Source organism: Pinus tabuliformis, chromosome 4_2 (assembly GCF_031772625.1).
Source record: "Pinus tabuliformis cultivar Carrire ecotype Pingquan chromosome 4_2, CPIR1, whole genome shotgun sequence".
Taxonomy (NCBI): Eukaryota; Viridiplantae; Streptophyta; class Pinopsida; order Pinales; family Pinaceae; genus Pinus; species Pinus tabuliformis.
Window position 1 is genome coordinate 1094218293 of NC_142304.1, and position 14954 is coordinate 1094233246.

Sequence of the window (14954 nt, forward strand, 5' to 3'; positions counted from 1 at the left end):
CCTATGATATTCTTATTAGGAGGTCTAGGAACTAATTCCCAAGTATTATTCTTTTCAATTTGCTCAAGTTCTTCATTCATGGCCTTGACCCAAAATTCATCTCTGCACGCTTCATTTACATTTTGAGGTTCAGTGGAAGATAGTAATGCTAGATAGCTTGAAGCTTCGACAATGGTTTTTCTAGTCTGCACACCTGCCCCTTTTTCCCATAATATTTGAGTTTCTGGATGATTTTTTTGAACATACCTGGACGGAGTCTTTTCTTCTATCGTTATTTCTTCTTCTGGTGCTTCATTGGTTTCTTCTTCAGAATCAGTGTGAACGGAAGTGGGAAAAGGATCCTCATCTTATTCATTGTCATAACCTTCAGTTTTTATCTGTTTTGGATTTTTGCATGCTTCATCAACCACAACGTCAATACTTTCAATAATTTTCCCAAGTCTTTTGTTGTAACATTTATATCCTTTACTTTGGGAAGAATAGCCAAGAAGAATACCTTCATCTTCTCTGGGTTCAAACTTACCAAGTTTTTCGTCAGTCCTTTTGATGTAACATTTGCTTCCAAAAACCTTGAAGTATTTTACAGTGGGAGTCTTACCATACCAAAGTTCATGTGGAGTTTGAGTGTTGTTTACTCGAATATTTGCTTGATTGAGAATAGTAACGACGGTGAATGAAGCTTCACCCCAGAAGGTTGCGGGAGTTCCAGATTTATCTAGCATAGCACGAGCCATTTGTTGAACAATTCTGTTCATCCTTTCTACCACTCCATTTTGTTGAGGAGTCCTTGTGGTGGAGAATTTCCTTTTTTATTCCATGTTGTTCACAAAAGTCAAAGAATTCATCTGAGGTAAATTCCCCTCCTCGATCAGATCGGCGGCATTTGATTTTGCGATTTGATTCATTTTCAACCAAAGCTTTGAAGGCTTTGAATTTTTCAAATGCTTCATCTTTATGTTTTAGAAGCCCTATCCAACACATTCTGGAAAAATCATCAATGAAAAATATAAAGTATTCTTCTCCACGAGGTGACTTTTTCCTTGATGGACCACATAAATCAGTGTGAACAAGTTCAAGAGGCTGACTGGCTAACCCTTCCTTTTCGATGAAGTGAGATCTAGTTTGCTTACCGAATTGACATGATTTGCATATAGTATTTTCAGGAATGTTGATATTTGGAAGATCACGAACAACCTAGAATCCGCATGCTTTTCTTATTTGAGAAAAGCTTAGATGTCCCAATCTTCTGTGCCATAGCCAATTTTCATCATTTTTGCTTAGATAGCATTGTTGTTGTCCTCCCTTTAGAATGTATAGGTTGTTTGGAGTTCTTGTCCCTTTGATCATGGTTTCTCCTGTGTCAAGCTCACGAACAACACATCCATTTGATCGAAATACCACTTCATTTCCTTGATCACACATTTGACTTACACTCAACAAGTTATGCTTTAAGCCATCAACATACATAACATTCCCAGCTTTAACTTTTTCTTTCAAGAAAATAGAGCCTTTACCTTTTATGAAAGTAGGAGTGTTGTTTCCAAATGAGACACTCTTTTCCTTTTCTAATGCATTATACGAGTGCAGTTTTTCTTTGTTACATGTCATGTGTTTTGAACATCCACTGTCAATGTAACACTAGTTTTCTTGTCCTTCTGCATATAAGGCTATACCACATCTTTCTGTTTGTGGTTCTTTATTTTTCCATATTTTGGGATTTAATGGAGTTTGCTCCCTTTGAGCTACTTGACAAAATTTACTCCTGCATTCAGATTCTTCATGGCCAAAGTTGTTACAGATTGAGCATTCTATTTCATTTTCAAGAAGAGAAAAATTATTATAGGAACTTTTCTTGATCCCTGTCACAATCCTTCGATTTCGTGCTTCTCTAGTCATGATAGTTTTGTAAGCAACACATTGAGCAGCTTTGTGTCCAAAATTAAGACATGAGAAACATTGACCATTAAAGAAGTTCCTGCGATTATCGAATCTGCTAACCTGTTGATTGTAGTTTCTATTGATATTTATCTTTGAAGCAAATTGAGTACGATTTACTTGAGGTTGATTGTAGTTTCTGTTCATCCTTGAAGTAAATTGGTCTTGATTCACCTGGTGATCTGTTTCATGCCTTTGTTGACGATTGTCAAACTGTTCACTACTCTTTGCTGCATCAAGATAGCTTTTAGTGGAGGTCGACGGTTTCTGTGATTGAGATGTTTCTTCAGTATACCCAAGACCTATCTTTATCAGAGGAGATCATTGTACTTTGATAATTTCATTTAAGGTTTCTGATCCCTTAACAAATCTAAGATTGAAAGCTTTTGTTTTCTCAAGATCCTTTCTTAGACCCACAATTTCACGTTCTAGCTTTTCATTGTCTTTTTCTCTTTTAGAAAGTTGGTATGTCAAAGTATCTATTATCATATTCTTTTCTTCTAAAAATATTTTGAGTTTAGTGATTTCTTCATAAATATCATCTTCATTTAAGGCATCCAAAAAATCATCATCTTCATAAGCCATAAGAAGTCTATAGTTATTACTATTTTCATCTTCATCACCATTTGATAAACCATCGCTATCTTCATTAGTGTAGTAGCTCCTTTTACTTACACTTTGTTTTCTATTCCATTTTGTAGATTCTTTTCCTTTATCATATTTATCTTTATGAGGACATTTGGCAGCATAATGACCGATTCTACCATAGGCAAAACATTTGAAAGGTAATTTACCTCTGAATCTTTCGAATCCTCGTTGAAGCTTCTTGACAAAGTTTGCTTCCTCTTCTTCTTCTGAAATATGTCCTGATTCATTGAGTTCTTCTTTTCCTTTTGCTGAAGTTTTAAATGTGGCTTCTCTCATATCTGATGGGCCTCCCTTTCTCATTTCAAAAGCAGTTAAGATTCCATGAAGTTGTGTCATAGTAATAGTCTGCAGATCTTGTTTTTCTTCTATGGCAGATACTTTTGATTCAAATTTAGCAGACAAGGATCTTAAAACTTTTTCAACTAAGGTAACTTCCTTGATCTCTTCACCCAGACTTCTCATGCAATTAACAACCTCATCTACACGTAATAAGTAACTAGCTATACTTTCATCATTTTGCATCTTGAGAGTTTCAAATTGAATTATGAGAGTTTGCAGTTTAGCACGTTTTACCTGAGAGTCTCCTTCATAGCTTAGAATGATTCTTTCCCATATTTCTTTGGCTGATCTGAGTTGCATAACCTTGACAAATTCTGATTGTGACAAAATTGCTAATAATGTATTGACAACCTTGGCATTGGTTTCATATTGCTTTTTACCTGCCGTATCTGTAGGAATTGTTGATGGAACTGTGTATCCTCCTTCCACGATTTCCCATACATCTGTTCCAAGTGATTGAAGATAGGTTGTGGTTCTTATCTTCCAATAAACAAAGTTGCTCCCATCAAATATTGGCGGTCTAATGGATCCCCCGCTTTCTTGATTACTCATGATGATGGATCTTCCTTCATGCGATCAAGCTTTTTCTGAAGGATCTGCTCTGAATCCAATTGTTGGAAATAATAGTGAGAGGGGGGGGGGGGTGAATTAGTATTATCAGATCAATAATTTAATTTTCAAAACTGATTTGTATACGCTACTTTAGACAATGCAGTAAGAGTAGAATAAAGCATGACACACACATAAACACCAAGATATAAGGTGGAAACTCAATGTGGGTGAAAACCACCTGCTGCAATTGTCTCTGTCTTCCTTTAATATTAAGAGAATTCTGTTTACGATTTTTGTACTGGTGCAGCCTTATACCGGTACGTAGGCTTCTACTTGCAGAAGGCTACTACCTTCTCTTTTCTTCAGGGACCACGTTTCATAAATTTTCAAACTGGATCCATAAATAACACCATTCAGTCCTTCTTCTGTTGTTCCTTCGCTTTACTGTTCCTTCTTCTTGTTGTTCCCTCGTCGTGCTGTTCCTTCACTTGTTGTTCCTTCGGCTTGTTGTTCCTTACCCTTGCTGTTCCCTAGTCGTGCTGTTCCTTAGCCTTGTTGTTCCTTCACCTGTTATTCCTTCACCTTGCTGTTCCCTCAGTGTGTTGTTCCTTCACTTGTTGTTCCTTAGCTTGTTGTTCCCTCGGCGTGTTGTTCCTTAGCTTGTTGTTCCCTCGGAGTGCTATTCCTTCGCTTGTTGTTCCTTAGCTTACTGTTCCCTCGGTGTGTTGTTCCTTAGCTTGTTGTTCCCTCGACGTGTTGTTCCTTAGCTTGTTGTTCCCTCGGCGTGTTGTTCCTTAGCTTGTTGTTCCCTCGGCGTGCTATTCCTTAGCTTGTTGTTCCCTCGGCATGATATTCCTTAGCTTGTTGTTCCCTAGCTTGCTGTTCCCTCAGAGTGTTGTTCCTTCGCTTGCTGTTCCTTAGCTTATTGTTCCTTAGCTTGCTGTTCCCTAGCTTGTTGTTCCCTTGGATTTTTGTTCCTTCGCTTGTTGTTCCTTCGGCGTGATGTTCCTTAGCTTGCTGTTCCCTAAATCCAGTAACCACAACCCTAGCCAGAACCCTGAACACTGCAACAACAAACAGAAGTAGCTAAAACATATTTTATAAGATATACGCTACTTCCATGTGCAAGCCTGCGTGCATATGCGCTTTCCTCAAGGCAAACCCGCGTACACATCTGCGTACAGATATGCAAATCAAAATGATGTATATGCTGTTTTGATATGCAGAAACAGTGTGTATATGCGCCTTGTCTAACGTGAACCTATGTACAGATCTGTAAATGAAGATTTAAATATTGCAATAATTCCAACATCAGTCATACCCAGACCATTATATTTACAGACTACAACATGCGCCAGTTATTCAGACAAATGATCAACCATAAAAATAATTCACTTCAAGCCTTAAGATCATTAGATATTATCCTTCATCAAGCGCTAAGGTTCATCCTTGGTTCAGATCCAGCTATGCACCATAACCCAATAACTTGCGTACTAGACCTTATACTTCATGAGAAATGCAAAGCTTGCCACACATAGCCTAATGATCTTCTCCTCCTTTTATAGTCTTAATACCATGAATCAAATACCACAGACCAAAAACTTAGTTTTCCAATCTGTACGCGCTATAGACTATATGCTATACACTATATGCTCTACGCTATATGATATGTGCTAAAGTGCGTGTGAACGATATATGCTACTTTTGGTTTGTTAACTCATGAGTATACGCTACTTTGTCAAGATGAGCCTACGTATACCTCTATTCTGTGAAGTCTGTTCTGAATTCTGTGTTGTTTAACATGCTGAATTGTGATTTGTCTTTTGAGTGAGTTGCCATCAAGGACAACACCTGTGTCATAATGCCAACATCAGCCCTAACAGTTATTGTGACAACCACAATGAGTTAATCAATATAGCATCTAATTATGTATTCCAGTGTGTAAGATTATAGCAGCAACAAGGTAAAAATACTAACACTTGAAACGATATGTCAAATACTTAAGAAGTTTTTAGTTTACATATAAATAGAAAAGTATAAAATCATGTTTAACAACAGAAAGGGATTAATAAATATGGGAGCTACAGTAGTCAAAGCAGTGAGACTTTTGTAAAGGTAATTTAATTTGCAAGGATAAAAAGGGATGTCTACCTGTAACGGCAAAACACCAGCTCCATCCCCAAAAAGAACGCAGGAGCTCTGATCTGTCCAATCAACATATCTAGAAAGAGCATCTGCTCCAATAACCAAAACATTTTTAAATCCACCCCTTGTCATTGTTCCAAGAATACTAACCACAAGTAAATGAATTATACAATTTTTTTTTGGATTTATCAACAATCAGAATAGACACAACAACTCACCTTTTAGGAAACATGTAGTTGTTACAAGACCCAACACAAAGCCATTACAAGAAGTTTTAATTTCAAAAGCCAGGGCTTTTATACAACCCTCCTCACTTTTCACCTGATATCAAAATTGCATTTTTTTCTAATATAGAATCATGAGTATGAATAATTATTGCAAAACTTTACAAAAAATTATCTAAAATCTACACATAGTAAACTGTATTTGTTAAAATTATACAAATTGACACAAAAAATACCAATTTAATATGGTTAAGGGTAAAAAATGTTATGTCCTAAAGACATAGGTTGTCAGCATGAAAAAACATAATCCTAACAATAACATAAAATCCAAACAAAATGGAACTTTTGAGAGTTGAAAACAAAATGTTTAATAGACCCTTGGTTGGATCCCATTTAAAAACTAGAACAATTATATATTTCCATAAAATCAACACATGCACAATCATTAATATCAATTACTTTTCATTTGGATATCACGAGGCAAGCCACTTTGTGGTGGCTACCGCATGCAATTTTCATTCAAACCCAATAGGAATGTAGTTGCAGAAAGATGTTCATATACCAACATAATTATCGATATATATGGAATACTTTGTGGTACCATTTTATTACATATATGAGAAGAAAATACTACTAATAGAGAACTGACAATTTTTTAAAAACATAATACACATGCACACAAGAACAAGTTTTGAAGACACCAAATCATGCCAATGATTGCAAAATGTATCCCAATGAGAAACTCTTACAGTGAAGTTCTTTGATTAAGTCTGTGTAAATGCATTTGAAATTGGTTTGCTACCTTGCATAGGTAACAAATGTAGCCTCAATCACAAGGCCCACAACATTGAGGGAAGCTCATTTGTTGAAAATTCAAAACATTAAACCTAACTATTGATTGAAGTGTGGTTTACTGACCATGGGACATGTGGGTTAGAGGACCATCAAATTCTGTTGAATGATTAAAATAGAATTTTCTTAGCTGTGATATTACATATGTTGTGTCGGTTAGTCTAGTTAGTCATATGAAAAATATGCTCACTTTCTCGTCCTGGTTATGGTCTGCTTCTAGTTTCCCTGTGTTCTAACTTCCATCTAGTATCAATTGTTTCAACCATTTGTAATTTCTTGTCTTTATGCAATATGCAAAGAGGTTTTCAATACCTTTGCAGATCAAATGGGGCATGTCTAGATCACCATATATAAAATTCTATAAATTTTATAGAATTTTATATATGGTGATATAGACATGCCCCATTTGATCTGCAAAGGTATTGAAAACCTCTTTGGATATGCTGGCCAGTGGCAACTCTCAGCTATGATGGTTTCACTATCCAAGAAAAAATTCAACTTTAAAAAGGGAACAACAAAGTCTCCTTAGGGAATGAAAAGCCAATTACAAACTTCTTTTCTATACATCTTATAGGTTATTTCCTTAATGATTTTTTGATCGGATTTTGAACTGCTGTGAGACTCAGCTCAAACAAATTCATGAATAGGTGGCTAAATGGTAAATACAGGTATGCTCCAAAAAGATAGAGGATATTGACAGTGATGTTGTTATAAAAAAGTCTCTTCAGTCACTAAGAAGCAAGCTAATAAAATAAGGAAAATAGGGATGCTTAGCTTGTGGAAAATAAGGATGCTTTGCATATATTATGACAAGCACTATAAACTAATTGCAAGGAATAGCATACTAAAATATGATAGAATGATCATCTTTGACTCATAGATTTGCAAACAGGAGGCACAAGTTCATTCAAAAAGCAAAAGGATTTTCACAAGGCAATACAAACTATTTGTGAGAAGCAACAGACTAAACTAGGATAACAATCATATGCTTTAAGTCAGAAATTTGCACAACATGTACAGATTCCTCCGCATGCAGCAAAAGAATTTTGATAAGCACAATTATATACAAGATCTACCCTATATAAGAGAAATTATATACAAGAACATCCCTGAAATTTTCCAAGAATGTGTCAAGTATGGCCAGCAAGTCCCTTCATCCCCAATGAAAGCCATTGCACAAAGGGACATTTACTTACTCCCCAAAAAACCAGAACAGTGGGTATGATATTTTATTTTTCTTTTTTTTTGGTGGGGACACAAGAATAGAAAAAGATAATGTCAACCATTTTATCATCAACTTGTAGTTAACATCTTTAGATCCATGTTCAGCTCGGTGTTGCTGAAATTTGAAAATGGACAATCCAAACTAGAAGCAACTAGTTCTAGTACTGCTTTGAGAATTTCCAGTCAAAACCCACCCATGAAACTAGAATTGATCAGTTTTTCCCAAAACTTCCAGTTTAGGAAAAAACCGATCAAACTGGATAGTTTGACCAATTTTGTACCATTATAGCCCCAACCCTAGAAAAAGGAAAAAATAAACCTACAAAAAATCCTAAAACTGCCATAAACCTCATTTCCCATCTATTTAATCATTCCCCCTATATTTGCTTCACAACCTTCTCATTGATCATTTGAGCAACAAAGAGTGTTAATGTTGGACACTTAATCCTCAATGGGTTAGTGTGGAAGCCGAATAGACAAAAGGAGTCCAAGAGACCTTGGGATGTGGAACCCAACAGTCACAATATGTACTATAAATGTATATCACTTGTTAATAAAAATTGTACTCTCATGTTTTATCCTCAGATACTCTTGCTGCCCACGTGTGTTTAACATGGTATTAGAGCAGGCGTACTCCTGCCATACATAATTTCTTTGAACCATTTGTCTTATGGTATTTATGAGCAGGTCCTATTTTTAGTATCTCTGCCTTTGTAACTCATATCATCTTGATTCATATAATCCGTTGTCCTGACAATGGTATAATCTACTGCTCAAGGTCTGCCATAATCATTGTCTGCGCCCTCTACGCTCCTTGGGTTGGGCATAATTGTCCTCTCTGTGTTCTCTGGGATCTTTGCGATAATCATCTTCTACCATCTTCCGCGCATAGACCAGTTCGCCCTCTAACGGTTCTTCTCGGTGGTCTAGCTGGAATTGCTGGAAATTTAGTGGTATTTTTTACTATCTTGATATCTGAGTGCCTCTTTGCTGCTCGGTCCACTCTGGCCTCCACTTCTTGAAATTGGAATAGCATGAGAGTCAAATTTCCTGCTTCAACAATGGAAATTGGTAGCTAGTAGGTGAAATTAGTTCGCGACATCATTGACTTTGCTTAGTGGCCTCAATGTCAAACTCGGCATTGGTATAAACCTTGACGAAGGCATTGTTTCTGGAGATCTGATTCTCCTTCTGTTTGTCAATGTCATGCTTTTCATACTTGTTGCATATGGTGTACACCCGCATGAGAACGTCGATGATGCTCTCTGTTAGTTGACCTGGAAGTTAACGCTATCTCTGTCACATGAATTGCGTCTTCCTCCATCGAATGAACCTCTGATGCAAAGTGGTTAATGGTGCTGGCTGTGGGGTACGAGTCTTCCCACGGTCGTGTATTGGTAAAGTCCTGTGCTGATGCTACACTCTGAGAGCTGACCGATCTGGTAAAAGAGGTCGCACCGGTAGCAAGGAGAAGAGATGCAAACCTATCATTTGCATCGAGTTATGTAAGTTTTTGCACTAAGACACATTGCAAGGGATTTCTGGTTTGCAATTGTAAGAGATTTTTGACAAAAAAAAAAAAAACATACCTCTGTTGGAGTGCTGTATATACCTTTGTTGAATGCGCTATAAAGTTTTGAACGCCTAGCTGGGTGTTTGTACCGTATTATGCACGACGATCCTGCATGCTCGTGAGTTATCACCTACTACTTGGAGACACCTAAACTACTGTTAAGTTGAATGCGAAAAAGAGAAATTGTACAAAAGGCTAACATGGGTTCTTGGTAATTGACATGGGTTCTTGGTAACTCAAATGTAGAAAACTGTCCAGAACACCTAGCTTGGTGTTCACACAGAGTGACTTTTTTGAGAATGTTTAGTCTATTTAAGAGCAAGAGGGGGCAGAGCCCCTGCAGGGGTATTGCAGCGATATACATGTAAATGAATGGTGCAAAGGTACGCAGGTAAAAAAAAAACGAAAATATAAAGGGCACTTCACTTTGAATTTGAAATTGTCAAATATGACAACTGTTTTTATGAATGTTTGAATTTGATATGTCAAATATGAAGAATGTTTCTATGAATTTTCAATGAACATTTGATTGGATGCACGTCATAGGATAAGGATTAATGGGATCCACGTTATAAGATTCACAATGGTGGGAATAGATCAATATGGCATTTGATTTGAGTTATTTAATGTCCTGGGTTGTATCCGATTTGAGACTCACTGCTGTAGCTGCTTGTCAAGAAAACACTGTACATTCACTATGGAAAAAGGAAGATGAGTACGCAAATATTTGGAGCCTATGCTTTTGAAGAGTGCCTTGCTGGAATATCTTATTTGTATGGATGATATATCAGAGCCTCCTTGCTGAAGATAATTCCAGGTTCCTCTATCTCCGTGTATTGTAAATTCCGTTTGTGAGTTAATGAGATATCTGATCATATGTAATAAATAAATAAAAATGTGTAGAATGTGTTCAAAGTCTTCAAGAGCTGTGCCAGATGGTCCATTGGAATGCTGTCCCTATTTGTTGTCTTGGTGATTTGTAAGTTCAAACCCTGTGTTGATTTGAGCATTTGATACACAAACTATTTGTTAAAATACTACAGTGGACCAAACCATACAAACTCAGGACTCTTTGTGGTTTTCTCTTAGTTATCCCGGTTGGGTTTCCTATAGTGGACCATTGTTTTCTTTGAAGAAAGAGGCAAGATCAGAGAATATTTGTTCGTATCCTAGTCAAAGTATTTATATATGAGCATTCAAGTCCTGTCCATGACATGGTGTTATAATTGTTGAAGTTTTGAAAGCCATCATTTCTGCTTTGAAAGTGAAGGAGTATTTGAAGGATCCAAGCAAGTTTGTAGTTGTTGCTGCCCCTGTGTGGCATTGTATTTAAAACTCATTATAGTGCATTGATTCCTTGATTCGACTGCTGCATAAGAGTTTTGTGGGCTATATAAAGGCTGTGATTGTTTTGTTGTGTGTGGAGCATGATTGTTCAAAGGTCTTTGTTTCAGCCGGATGTATACCCCAGGAAGTCTTGTACACCCCTCACACGTGGGGGGGACTTGTCCCCCCCGCGGGGGTCCGGGGGGGCCGATCCCCCCCGGCTGGGGGGTCCGGGGGCTCGGGGGCAGCGCCCCCGAAGCTAAAAACAAATGTAAAATTGCCTTGTAAAAGTATAGTAATTTCTAGTCAATCTGGGCCGTTCATTAGGCGAATGATATGACGGTAGAACTTATGTTTAGTTTAGGGTTTTTTGCCCTAGAAGGCAACCCCTCTCTTTGTATGAGGGTATTGTATTTGAGGCTGTGAAATAGATGTGTATTCTGTGAGCGAGAAACAGAGAGGTGAGACTGTGAGAGAAAACAGAGGATATTATAGCGGATTTGCTGTAGGTTGTGTCTCTTCATTTTGCTGGATAATAGAAAGGAAGGACTGGCTGTTCAGGGTGGACGTAGCCCAAACTGGGTGAACCACGTATATCTGTGTTGTCATGCGGAAAGAGTCGATTTTGCGGACAAAACCAACCTCCCTAGAAGCTTAAGGCTTTCTAGTGACAAACAAGACAATTAAGAACGATCCTTCTCTAAATATGCATTTACCATATAAGAAATCAAGTGTTTAGAACCTACCTGTAGTCCAATGCTGTTGTAGTAGTCCAGCCTCGTCGATCCGGATGAGCTCCTCCTTCTCTTCGAAACTTGCATTCACTAACAATCAAACGATTAAATAGCACCTGAATATCTCATAAAATAAAACATATTTAACATACAGACCAAGGAGTATATGAAACAACTCATAAATAACAAATTGTTGAGAAGAATGGACTTAATTGTATTAATAGGAAACAAAAGAAACCATTACAACCTGAGCCTTGGTGTTGTGCAGGTCCCTCCCAGGGTCCAACAAGAGTTTTCCTTTACTTTGATCAGCTCACCCACTTCCAAATGAAACAAGAAAGGATGGGAATCTCTCCTCACAAGCTTCCACAAGGAAGTCCTAATTCCAGCAACATCTACCCTTAGGAATGTTCAGCTTTCAACCTCCCCTCCCTCTGGCCCAATGCCTGTATTTATAGTGCTCTAGAGGAAGTTAATCAGGTCCACCATCAATGGGATAAGCCCCTCTTTGGATGGGTTAGCTCCCCTCTTGATGGGATAAGTTCCTCTTTCATAGGGATACATGAACCATCTGGAGGTGCTCAATACACGTCAAACAAGCTTCTAGAATGTTCTAGAAATGACCACAAGTAACTTTTTTGGAGTGAAACTTGCGCCTTTTGACCTTTACAGGAGTACGCACCCATTGCTTTACAGTTAGAGCGTACAAGTACGCAGGTATTGTGAATTTGGGTTGCGTACACGCAGGTAAGGCTAAGAGAAACTACGTACCCAGAGATAATTGACTTTAAATGAATTTTCTCTCTTTTTTGGAGTTTGACATGAAAAGCAGAGGCATGAGACTTGCCAAGGAGGATAGTATGACAGTTGATGGAGCCATACTAACTACAAATAGTCATGGAGACATTTTTTAGTGTAACAGATTGCCCCCTAAAGTGCGAAGCCTATAGTAGATTAGGGTTTTATATCATCTAGGAAGGGTGAAGTACTTTATCATTTCAAGAATTATCTTATGGAGAGCCCGGTCAGAACCTGCAAATATTCAACACAAAATACATATATAAGATGATATCATCGCTGAGGTAGGCATTCCCATACTCAGATGGAAAACTTTAACTAACAATCTAACTACTGCTCTGATACAGGAATGATTTTGCAGTACATCACAATCATAGACACATGTAGGAACAGTATGGACGCAACCATCTGTTTATGATTAGTCTACTATATAATGAATACAAAACTCCTCGCAGCCTGGATGGTGGAAACTAGATCCAGGGTCTTCATTTCTACTTCCCGAATTGGTACGATTCTATCCATGCGAATAAATGAGTTGATGTCGAACATGGTAGAAACCACTTGATTACCAGCCAATGATGTAAACTGTTAACAAGTGTGAGAGAGACCACTAGTGATGTCAATGGTTCTCAAAGTACCCAGTACAATCCATGAGATGCGAATGAATGGGTTGATGTCGAACATGTCACGAAATCCTTCGATCGAAAGTCAATGATGTAAACTGTCGTCAAAGGCGAGAAACCTGCCATTGATGCATGCAGACTTCAAGGTACTGATGATTTCTAAGTCATCTCTCTAGATAATGTGCTGATGTCGATAGAAAGTGACCCGTTGCAGGCAAGCCCACAATACGAAATCATAGTTCAAGTTGAAGAAATGTTGCTGTAAGGACTGACTCAGGGATGGTCGAGATGGATGACGGGTATTTTGCGGATGAATGGTTTGTTTGCAGTGACCTCTTGAACACATAACGACACAACAGATGGCTTGGTGACATTTGACCCAAAGTTAATACCCGGCTGAAGACTTTCAACATGGTTTAATCAACTTTAAGACAAAGGATTTCCCAACCCAGGTGAATGAAAAATGTCGTGTTCAAGAGTGGTAATAAGGGTTTTCTGTGACAAAGGATAACAAATAGGCTCATTTTTCTCTCTTTTACCCCACCATTTCTGGCAAGTACCTCTTTATTTTTTACAAGCTTGAGGAGGATAACATATGCTTGATTATAAGCTCATCCTTCGGATGAGTCCAACTTAGTTTAGATTCGAACCCTAAGAAGGAGTTTTTTGTTCCTGTTTGTAATCGAACAGGTCCTTTACTGTGAAATTTTAACGAGTCCAGTATAGGAGAAACTCGGCGTTTTTCAATTTCAGAGAGTCTGAAAAAACTTAAGAAGACTCCAGGGTTGAACTTTTTCGTAAATTTGTCTCTCCCAAGCCCGAAAAAGTATAAAATAATACTTGAGAGAACCGCTTGATCTTGCGACCAAGGAGTACTTTCATGATTAGTGCCTCTGACCTGAAAAGTAAAAAGCGATCAAGGGCACGCCGTTTTATTTCCAGTATCGAGTTTGAAACGACAAAAACCCGGCAATCTTTTCCTGTTTTTACGGTCAGAAAAGAGCTATAAGGGGACCGTCTTTTAATTCCGTTTTAGCGAGTGTAAAAGAAACGCTCGGAAATCTTTTCATGTTTTAGGAGTTAGAAAAGGGCTTAAAGATGACTTTGATGTCTTGGTTCGTGAAAAATGATAATTTTCCCTGAAAGTCCTTTTGTCCTGCACAAAAACAACACATTACTCATACCTGTTTAAGATAGGCAAAAATACATTGAAAAATATCCTTCCATGGTGAAAAATAAACAAACTTAGCATTCATTTATCCAAAAAACCTATAAAAAGACCTTTTACCATGTCATTTTTACCATTTCACTGTTGAGGGAGAGAAAAGGGCTTTTGGCAAGAAACTTCCCGTGGACTTTGCGGAGAATCCGACCGTCGGAATCGAGCACCGTCTCTTTCAGGTATTTCACAACATCCTCCTCTTTGTTTTCATCCGTTTAGAATTTCATTTTAGGCCCTAGTTTGATTTTTTGGGGGCTTTGGGGTTTCAAGATCCGCTTTTCGAGGTACGCAGGTGCCCCATGGGTGACCTGCGTACCCCGACATTTTCTCCATTGGGAAAATGGCAGGTGTACACAACCTACCTTAAGAGCAGTTGCGTACCCACGCTCTGTTTCTGAACGCGGGGTGCGTACTCCGCGCAAAGAATTTTTAAACCCCCAAATCTCAAATTTGAACCATTAATTTTTGATTTAGTGAATTCTAATGGATGTTTTCTGGTGTGTAGATTTCCCACCATGCTTGATTGGCGCGAAAGAGAACACGAAGATGTCGATTTGGCCGCAATAGGTCATCAACCTTCCATTGATGCTTTGAAGGCATGCGGTTTCTACAAATACTGGGCCATACCTAGCATGAGGGCCCAGGTGCGATTCTTAGAGTGGCTGGTTGAAAGGTGGAACGTTCAGGATCAATTTTTTTACATCGGAGGGCACCAGCTCGAGATAGAGCCCTCAGACATATATTTTCTCACTGGTTTGC